Source organism: Apium graveolens, chromosome 11 (assembly GCF_009905375.1).
Source record: "Apium graveolens cultivar Ventura chromosome 11, ASM990537v1, whole genome shotgun sequence".
Lineage (NCBI taxonomy): Eukaryota > Viridiplantae > Streptophyta > Magnoliopsida > Apiales > Apiaceae > Apium > Apium graveolens.
This window is the reverse complement of record NC_133657.1, coordinates 178762448-178773880: the sequence shown is the minus strand read 5'-3', so window position 1 is coordinate 178773880 and position 11433 is coordinate 178762448.

The following is an 11433-nucleotide window of genomic DNA, read 5'->3' as shown; positions in this document are numbered from 1 at the left end:
ACGGCTTAAATATTTCAACATCACATTTTTCCGGATTAAAATAACCAACTTGATTATGTGCGACAATTTGGAAATTGAGAGCCATTTTTTTAAAGAAAAATAATAAGACACAAGCTTTTCAGAATTTTAAGAATAATATTAAGAAAATTCGAATTAATTAAATTAATTTAATAATTCGAATTAAATTAATTATAATCGAAAAATTTAGACCGAAATGTATCTCGTTAAAATTCTTAACTCACAAGCACAATTTTGATACACCAAAAGACACAAGTAAGAAATTAAAATTAAAATGGAATTTGAAGGGGCAACTTGATTTTAATTTGATTTTTGCGTTTTTTATAATAATTTTTTATATATTTTTTTTTTAAGAAAATTTCAGCAGCACTTCTTTATGTATATACTTGTATGTATATATCACAAAGTGATGATTAAGTGTGCTGAGTAAAAACTCGAGCAAAGAAATGACTCAGATTTTTGGTTTGGTTTTGATCTTGTTCGAGGAGAGAGAAGAGAGTAAAAGAGGAGAGAAAACTGTTAGAAATTCTTTGAAATGAACTGCTATGTTGAAAATGATTCAAAACAAAACACAGCACATGCCTTTATATAACAGCTGGTATGACAATCCGGGATTGTCATACCGATTGTCATACCAGGCAAAAAGAAGGAAATGAAACAAATAAAATAAGTATTAAAAATATAACTGGTATGACAATCTGATAGTCATACCGATTGTCATACCAGTACAAAATAATTCTGATATTAATTTTATTACTGGCATGAAATAGACATAACGGATTTATATTTTCATTTATACTGAAATGATTTTCAGCAAGACAATTTTAATTGTCTTGCCGATAGTCTTTGCAGTATTAAAATAAAATGAATATGTACAGACATCTAATTAAGTACTGAACCTTCATTTCAAAACAGTAAAACTGAAATAAAAACTTATAATTTTTACAGAAACAAAGATAATATATCAGAATTAATTATTTTTATTCCAAAAATAGATTTCTGTTGAATTTTAGCAAATAAAATTCATAGAAAAATATTTTTAGAGGAAATAAAATATTCTGAGATATTTTAAATTAACAAGTAGAGTAAATAACATAGATAAGATAATATATATTACATAGAAATAAGCAAGAAATATGATAAACTGATAAAATAAATTTGCAAATGAATTTTTCATTTATGAAAAATTTATTTGTAAATTCATTCAAGAACAGATTCCAGATATTAATTAAATTAATCACTAAAACTATTTAACATGCCCAATTTACCAACTAATCTGGTAAATGTGGATTCGTCAAGTGGTTTAGTGAAAATATCTGCTATTTGTTCTTCTGTTGGAACAAAAAATAGTTCAACAGTACCATTCATGACGTGCTCTCTAATAAAATGATACCTGATGTCAATGTGCTTTGTCCTCGAGTGCTGCACAGGGTTGTTGGTGATGGCTATTGCACTTGTATTGTCACATAAAATAGGAATCTTGTTCAATACAGAGCCATAGTCTCGTAGTTGATTCCTAATCCACAAGATCTGAGCACAGCAGCTTCCAGCAGCAATATATTCAGCCTCGGCCGTTGAGTTGGAAACTGTTTGCTGTTTCTTGCTGTACCATGAGACTAGCCTGCTTCCTAGGAATTGACAACTTCCTGAGGTGCTTTTCCTATCAACAACACTTCCTGCGTAATCTGAATCTGTATATCCAACAAGGTTAAAACCAGATTCTTTAGGGTACCAAATACCTAGATTTGGTGTTCCCTTAAGATATCTTAAGATTCGTTTAACAGCAACGAGATGAATATCTCTAGGATCCGCTTGGAACCTTGCACATAAACATGTAGCATACATAATATCTGGTCTACTTGCAGTAAGATAGAGTAACGAGCCAATCATACCTCTGTAGCTTGTGACATCTACCTTAATGGAGTTTTCACATGGTCCAAGCTTGACAGCTGTAGTTGATGGAGTTCTTGCTGATGCAGAATCCTCTAGATTGTACTTTTTGAGGAGTTCCTTGAGATACTTGGATTGACAAATAAATGTTCCATCTAACCTTTGATTTAGTTGTAATCCAAGAAAGAACTTCAGCTCTCCCATCATGCTCATTTCAAACTTGCTGTGCATTAACTTAGCAAATCTCTTACAGAGATTATCATTAGTAGACCCAAATATTATATCATCCACATAGACTTGGACTAATATAGTATCATTCTTATGTTTCTTAGAAAAGAGAGTTTTGTCTATGACACCTCTAATAAAGCTATTTTCAATAAGAAATTCAGAGAGAGTGTCATACCATTTTCTTGGTGACTGTTTTAGCCCATAGATAGCCTTGAAAAGAAAGAAGACAAAATCCATATGATCTGGATCTTCAAAACCAGGAGGTTGCTCTACATATACCTCTTCATCCAACTTTCCATTCAGAAAGGCGCTCTTGACATCCATTTGATAAACTTTAAAGTTTGAAAATGCTGCGAATGCCAGAAATATCCTGATGGCCTCAAGTCTAGCCACTGGAGCATAGGTTTCATCATAATCAATACCTTCAGCTTGAGAATACCCTTTAGCTACCAGTCTTGCCTTGTTTCTTGTAACCACACCATCTTCATCTAGTTTATTCCTGAATACCCACCTTGTACCAACAGCTTTCTTGTGTACAGGCCTAGGTACCAGTTTCCAGACTTGTTGACTTTCAAACTGATTGAGTTCATCTTGCATAGCAATCACCCAATCTGGATCAGTTAGTGCTTCTTCAATTTTCTTAGGTTCCATCTCAGAAAGAAATCCTGAGTACAGACACTCATTTTGAGTAGCACGTCTAGTTCTGACTCCAACATCTGGATCACCAATAATCAACTCAAAAGGGTGAGCTTTATTCCAGACTGTCTGTCTTGGAAGATTTGATCTTGATGATTCGCCTTGAAACTCATTGTGATGTTGTGTCCTTCTAGATGATCCTTCAGCATCTCCCCCTGAGTTGTTGCCATGTTGACTTGAAGATTCTCCGTCAGTAGCAGTGGTATCTCCATTGTTTCCAGAGTTTCCATCACTATTACCTTGAGTAATATCAGGATTAACAGGTTCTTCAACAGCAACAACCTCAGGTTCTTGACCATGTTCTGACTCTGAATCTGACATATCATCAAACTTCAGTTTCTCAGAAGGATCTTCAGTTTGGATACTAGGGAGTTTAGTGTCATCAAAAGTAACATTGACACTTTCAGTTACTTTGTGTTGATCAATGATATACACTCTATATGATCTTCTTCCATATCCAACAAAAATACCCTCATATGCCTTTGCCTCGAACTTACCACGACGATCATCTCCATCCTTGAGCACGAAGCATCTGGCACCAAATACATGAAAGTATTTCATAGAAGGTTTCTGTTCATTCAAAATCTCATAAGGAGTTTTCATGAAGTCTTTGTTGATTAGAGTTCGATTCTGAGTATAACATGCAGTATTGACAGCTTCAGCCCAAAAGTACATTGGAAGACCTGATTCATTTAACATCGTTCTTGCAGCTTCAATCAATGTACGATTCTTCCTTTCTACCACTCCATTTTGCTGAGGGGTTCTAGGAGCTGAAAATTGTCTGGTAATCCCTTTGTCTGTACAGAATCCATTTAGAAGTGCATTCTTGAATTCTGTTCCATTATCTGACCTTATTGCTCTAACAGGGACGTTAGAATCTAACTCAATCATCTTGATATGATCAATCACAACTTGTGGTGTTTCATCCTTAGAGTGAAGAAATAAAACCCACGTATACTTGGAATAGTCATCAACTATCACAAGACAGTAACACTTCTTTGACATAGAAAGGATATTAACTGGTCCAAATAAATCCATGTGCAATAATTGCAGAACACCAGTTATGGAAGATGTGTCAGTGCCTTTGTGACTTGCTTTCTTTGACTTTCCTTTCTGGCAAGCCTCACATAGTCCTTCTGGAGAGAATTCCAGCTGAGGCAGACCTCTTACCAGTTCTCTTTTGACAAGAGAATTCATTGTCTTGAAATTGAGATGGGAAAGTCTCTTGTGCCATAGCCAACTCTCATTTGACGATGCTTTTGCATAGAAACAATTGACTTCAAGATTGCTTCCAGAGTTCATGTCAGCTACGAACAGATTTCCTTTCCGTATTCCCATTAAAGAGGGTTTTTCACTTTTCTTGTGCAGAATCTGACACTTCAGCTTGTCGAATAAAACATTGTAGCCGTTGTCACAGAACTGACTAATGCTAAGCAGATTGTGTTCAAGTCCTTACACAAGATATACATTTTCAATGATAACATTTCCAGCTTGCAAACAGCCATATCCCTCCGTTAAACCTTTGCTGTTATCTCCAAAGGTAACCACTGGGCCAGCTTTCTCAACCACATTTGATAGCAGGGCTCTATCTCCGGTCATATGTCTTGACGATCCACTGTCAAGAATCCACACTACCGGTTGTACCTGTTTAATGCCCTGCAATACAAATGGATTAGAACTTCTTCGGAACCCAAGCTTGGCTGGGTCCGGCATACTTGTAAAATTGGCCTTTATCAGGCAAAACAACATTCTTAATTTCACTATTCTCAACATTCTCAATGACTGAACATTTGACCTTTAAAACAGCCTTATCAGATTTATGTTTAGGCTTAGGCACAAATGTCTCCTTTCTAACTTTAGGAGGACTAGCAGTCTTAGACCTATCATGCTTTCTATTATTCACATGCTGACGAGGAGTAGTCTTATCATTAGAAGCATGCTTACCATTAAAATAAGCAAACAACAGATTAAAAGCACAAGACATACAATCAGGAACACCACATGCTTTATGAGAAGGATTAACAATAGGCAACTTATGCATGGTAGACATGGCATTTGTGCTATCCAACTCATGTGTGTCTGAGTTAGTCTCAGTTGCTTTCACAACCTTGACTGGAACTTTTGACACACTTGACTTGGAGACAGTTTTCCCATTAGCATTATCTTCAGCACGAATTTCTTCTTGAATAATAAAAGAGGTCTCATCAAATGGTTCAGCAATTGATTCCTTATAGAGGGGTTCATCAACACCCTTAAGCACATGTGGTACTTCCCTGCCTTTAGCACATACATGAGGAGGGGAGTTTATGCCTAATTTTCCAATAGCAGCATTGTAATCATAACCTATTCCATGTGTTTGATTAACAGCTTGCTTATTGTAAAACTCTTTGGACTTCGAACAAGAATTAAAGTAAGCTTTAACCTTAGCCTCAAGACCAGTGATCTTGTCTTTGAGAATAGTTTCGAGTTGTCTATAACAGTCAACTCTATTCTCTAGAAAAGATACTTGGTCTTTAAGTTTATCTTGATTAATGTGCACAAGTCTTAATTCATTGACCTCTTTCTCAAGGTCTTTGATTTGTTGATTTAACAATTCATTATCACGACGAGCACAATCTAAGTTACCTCTTAGATGATAAACCATTTCAGCATCAGAAAGTTTTACCTCTTTTCTTGACGATGAGGTGCTTGCATCACTAGCCATGAGAGCAAGATTCCCAACTTCTTCATCTTCACTGTCAGTATCATCCCAACTTCTTCCCTTTGCCAGGTACGCCCTTTCAGATTTACTCTTCTGATTAGAATCATAAGAGTTCTTCCTTGCCTGTTTTGGCTTTCTGCATTCTGTGGCAAAGTGTCCCAACTCATTACAGTTGAAGCATCGGATGGTGCTTCGATCAACCATCCCTGTTTTATACCCACCACTGCTGGTGTTAGAGGATGAAGATCCACCTTTCTGGAATCTGTTGTAGTTGGACTTGTACTTGAACTTGGGATTCCTTTTGAATCTGACATTTGAGAATCTCTTGACAATCAGGGCCATTGACTCATCCTCCAATTGCTCCAGTTCTTCCAAGGAATAATAATCATCTCCTGATTGATTGGTAGTAGGAGAATCAAATTCTGCTACTATAACATTGTCTTCAACCTTGGAAGACTGTACCATTCTGTCTGACTGTTGAGATTGTTGTTGATATAGTGGTTGTTGTTGTTGTTGTTCATCAGCTACCAGAGCAGTAGACGTGCTGACCACCCTTCCTTTCCCGTAAACCTCCTTCTGCTGAATCTGCTCCAACTCATAAGTCTTTAACACACCATAGAGCCTTTCCAAAGAAATCTCACTCAGATCTCTTGCTTCTCTTATGGCAGTGATTCTATGTTCGAGATGAGTTGGCAGTGTCAAAAGGAACTTTTTGTTGACCTCCCTGATGGAATAGTATTTACCATTAATATTCAGGTTATTGATCAATGCATTGTACCTCTCAAACACTTCAGTGATTCCTTCTCCTGGATTGGATTTAAAGTATTCATACTCAGAGGTTAGGATTTCTAGTTTGTTCTCCCTAACTTCCTCTGTGCCTTCATTAATAATCTCAATAGTTTCCCAGATATGTTTGGAATCTTTACAATTCATCACATGTCTATTCATTAGGGGATTAAGGGAATCTACTAAGATTAATTGAAGGCTAGCATCCAGGGAAGATTCTTCTATTTCAGCAGGAGAGAAGTCCTCAGGATCCTTCACATAAGTTCTCGCTTTGGTGATCACCACATCATTCTCTATTACCTCTGGTTCAATAACCATAGGTATTTTTGGACCCTTCTTCAACACTTGCAAATATTTGGGATTAGCAACCTGTAAAAACAGTAGCATCTTCTTCTTCCACATCACATAATTTTCTTTATCGAAAAGTGGAATTTTAACGGTTCCAACTTTTTGTGTAGTCATTATGAATTTTTGAGTGAATAAAAATTCAAGAAGTGAAAGAAACACAAAAGTCTAGGATCTAGATTTGTACGTTAATCAGAAGGCTCGGATACCAATTGTTAGGTCCCAATTTGTTTGTAGAAGGGGGGTTGAATGCAAACAATACCGTTTCTTCGAATAAAATGCGGAATAAAATTGTGAAACAAACTTCAAGTTAAATAAAACTTTTATTAAACTTGAAAGGTGTTACAGCTACGGTATCGATTACAAGGGTTTAATCTCAAATCAATTATTACAAATTTAGAATAAATTCGACATGAACTTTTTCTATTTTTGTAATTAAAAGATCAAATGCTAAAAGCGATTTGAGATTAAGCTCTAGGGATTTTAATCCGCTAGATTGATATACAAGAACAAGATAAGTAATTCTAGTGGTTTGGATTTAACATTAACAAGCTAGAATATTTGATCTTGAATAAGCAGATGGAAGATGAAATATTTTTCTTTTGTTCTCTGCTTTTTCTTGTTCTGTGTCTTAATTTTCTTTTGTTCTCTGCTTTTTCTTGTTCTGTGTCTTGCTGCTCTGTATTTGATCAATATTAATATGAGATAGTGTCTTCTGCTTCTTTTAAACAATCACAGCCGAAGTTGTTGAGAACTGGTGTGACAATCCATTTGAGCTTGAATGACTTTCGGTGAGACAATCTAATAGAGCTAGGAAGACAATTAAAATGAACTAGCAAGACTTTCGGTATGACTATTGATTGTCATACCGATTGTCATATTAGTTCAAATGAAATTGTTTTTCTGAATACATAATTGAATTTAATCTAAGTAAAAATTCTATCAAAACAATTAACTGAATTAGTAAGACATTCGGTATGACTATCAATTGTCATACCGATTGTCATACTAGTACAATCAGTTGTCTTTTTAGAATTATCACAGATTTTAATCAATTAATATTCTGAAAATCCTCATTATTAATTCTAAATTAATTAATCAATTTAATTCAATTAATCAATAAATTAATCCTTGCAGAGTTAATTTATTTTCTTAATTAAATTATATGACTTAATTAATTAATAGAGAATTAATACTAACCCTGAGCAGCATCCATTCTTCAGACAATCTTCGAGACTTATGAATCAATTCCGTCACTTCAATGCTGACACTCGATGTACTGTCTGGTTCATGAGTGACTAACTTTCGTGACGTTTCTTCATGTCTTGACTTTGTTGTTCTGATTGAATCCTTGTAATAAATGATACCTTGACGAGATCTCTGTCACTTGATTAATTCCACGATCTTGATTTATATCACTGAGGCATGATCAACTTCTTGAACTTCTTCCAGTGAATCTTCAAGACTGCAGATGAACAATGTTTCTTTATTCTTTGACAGATGTTACTTTGTGAGATCTCTCTGATGCTTGATCCACTATTTACTTATTACATTCTTATTTGAGTTGAGTTAAATACTCGAATAAACGAGTAGGCTATGACATATGCCTTTCAAGAACTGATGGGCAAGAATAGTGGAGAAAATCAGTTACAAGTGATTACGTTGAGGGAGCCAAAAAATTTGGAACTTTTGAATGATAGGCGGGAAAAGGATTATACTGAAGTAGAAACAAATGGGCCTAGTACTGATGGGCTTACTATCATAATTCCGAAAAGACGTAGACTTGAGGACCCCAAAGAAGATGGGCTGGGTGATGAAAATAACACAGACACGGACATGACAGAGGAGGATAATTTAACGAGTTTGATTCCAAAAAACTTGATTATGGCGGGCACTGCTATGCAGTCCCACCCATCATTATGAATACTTTAAGCTGGAACTGCCGAGGGTTGGGCCTCCCTTGGAATATTCAGTTCCTATCGGACGTAGTTCGTCAAGAAAAGCCCATGGTTATATTCTTGTGTGAAACGATAGCTAAGAAATCAAAAATGGAGTGGGTACAGCTGAAGTTAGGGTATCAAGGCTTGTTTGTGGTTGAACCCATAGGTAGAAGCGGGGGTTTAGCTTTACTGTGGAAAGAAAGTGATCAAGTGGAGTTACTGGGTTTCTCTCAGAGTCATATAGATGTGAAAGTAAACATGGAGAATGGAGAGGCATGGCGTTTAACTGGTCTTTATGGTGAGCCCAACAGAGCGTTAAGGAGAAGAACCTGGGACTTAATTCGAAATCTAGCCAGGGACTCAAATTTACCTTGGTGTGTTATAGGGGATGTTAATAATGTGGTGAATGTTAGTGATAAAGTGGGAGGTTCTCAGTATCCTAACAACTTAATAGAGGGGTTCAATGAAGCATTACAAGATGCAGGTCTCATTGATATGGATTTAGTGGGTCATCAATACACATGGGAACGCGGAAGGGACACTGATAGCATGATGGAAGTTCGTTTAGACAGGGCAATGACAAACTCGGACTGGCTAAGTATGTTTCCTATGGCAAAGCTGTATAACTTGGAAGGCTCCTCGAGTGATCATAGTCTCATTTTGTTAATTTCACAAGTTAGTCCAAGTCTGAATACTCAGTTCTGGTTTAAATTCGAAAATGCATGGATGTCTGAGCCAATGTGCGAGGTAATTGTTAGAGATGGCTGGTCAGGGGAGGTGGATAATAACATTTTGCAGAAAATTAAAACGTGCAGTCAGAACTTAGTAGTATGGGGGAAGGAAATAACTGGAAATTTTAGTGAAAGGATCAAGGCGTGTAAGGCAGAGATGAAACAGTTTAGAGGGGGGGAGATGATATGTCCATGAAAAGGTTTAGAGAAGCCAAATCGGAGCTTACAAAAATTCTGCATCAAAGAGAAATTTTCTGGAGGCAGCGATCCAAGCAATTGTGGTTGCAAGCGGGAGACCATAATAGCAAGTATTTTCATAATTTTGCCTCTACCAGAAGGAGAAATAATCACATTAATAAGCTCAAAAATGAAGATGGTCAATGGCTGGAATGGGATAGTGGACTTGCAGAGCTGATATCTAATCATTTCTCCAATCTGTTCACAGCCTCAGAGGTGGATTGGCAGGAGGTAATTAGCTACATTCCTACAACTGTTACGAGGGCTCAAAATGACATGTTATTGCAATCTGTTACGGGGGAGGAGGTGAAACAGGCGCTTTTTCAAATGAACCCGGATAAGGCACCTAGTCCAGACGGAATGACTCCGGGTTTTTATCAGAAATATTGGCATATTGTGAGTCGTGATGTAGTGACTTTGGTAAATAATTTTTTCAACAGTGGTTCGATTTTGGAGGAGTTGAATAGGACAAACGTTGTTCTGATCCCTAAGAAGAAATGCCCAGAAATGGTTGGTGACTTAAGACCAATCTCGTTGTGTAATATTTTAGTTATGGTTGTTACAAAGGTGATCGCAAATAGACTCAAAGAGGTTCTTGATCAGGTAATCTCTGAAAATCAAAGTGCATTTATGTTTGGCCGTCTTATTTTGGATAATGTAATGATAGCATATGAAGTGATGCACATGCTAAAGAGGAAACGAAGGGGGAGGGAGGCTTATATAGCGTTAAAATTGGATATGAGCAAGGCCTACGATCGGATTGAATGGGGCTACCTTAAAGCTATTCTCATCAAGATGGGTTTCGACGAATGGTGGGTTCAGCTGATATTACAAAGTGTCACAACAGTCTCATACACTATAGTCCATGCTCGAAGAGAAGTTGGTCCCATTGTGCCAACTCGCGGGCTTCGCCAAGGTGATTCACTTTCTCCTTATTTATTCATACTGTGCGCAGAAGGACTCTCAGCAATGCTTCACCAATTTGAAAGAAGGAAACTGATTCAGGGGGTTAAAGTGTGCAAGCAGGCGCCAAGTATTACTCATATGTTATTTGCGGATGATTCTTATCTATATTGTAAGGTGGGTGATTGTGAAGCTCAACAGATGATGGATGTTCTTGCAAAATTCGAAGGGGCTTCAGGCCAAAAGGTTAACAGATCAAAATCTTCGATTTTCTTTAGTACGAACACAGATACAGAAAGGAGACAACACGTATGTCATATGTTTCAAATGGAGGAAGCGGGAGAGAACTGCAAGTATCTGGGACTGCCAAATATGATGCAGAGAAGTAAGACAGCGACTTTAGGCTATTTAAAGGATCAAGTGAGGAGAAAAACATCAAGCTGGGATGGCAAAGTCATTTCTAAGGGAGGGAAAGAAGTGCTAGTGAAGGCAGTAATTCAGTCGTTACCAACGTACGCGATGAGCGTTTTCTTGTTTCCTCTAGAAATTATAAAGGACTTTGAAAGAAGCATTGCGAGGTTCTGGTGGAACACGAAGAAGAGTGATAGTAGGAGTATCCATTGGATGAGCTGGGAGCGTTTAAGTTTACATAAGTCTCGAGGGGGAATGGGTTTCAGGGACTTTAGAGATTTTAACATTTCTATGCTTGGGAAGCAGGGATGGCGGTTTATTACAAACCAAAACAGTTTGGTGAGCAAAGTTTTTAAGGCACGACATTTTCCAGAATGTAATTTCCTGGAAGCAGAATTAGTAGCATCTGGGAAGCAAAACACGTAATTTTGGCTGGAATGAGGTGGAAAATTGGATCAGGCAACTCAGTAAACATCATCGGACAACCGTGGTTACTGGACGACAATAATCCCTTTGTTACTTCGAGTTCTCAGGGGCTGGAAAACAG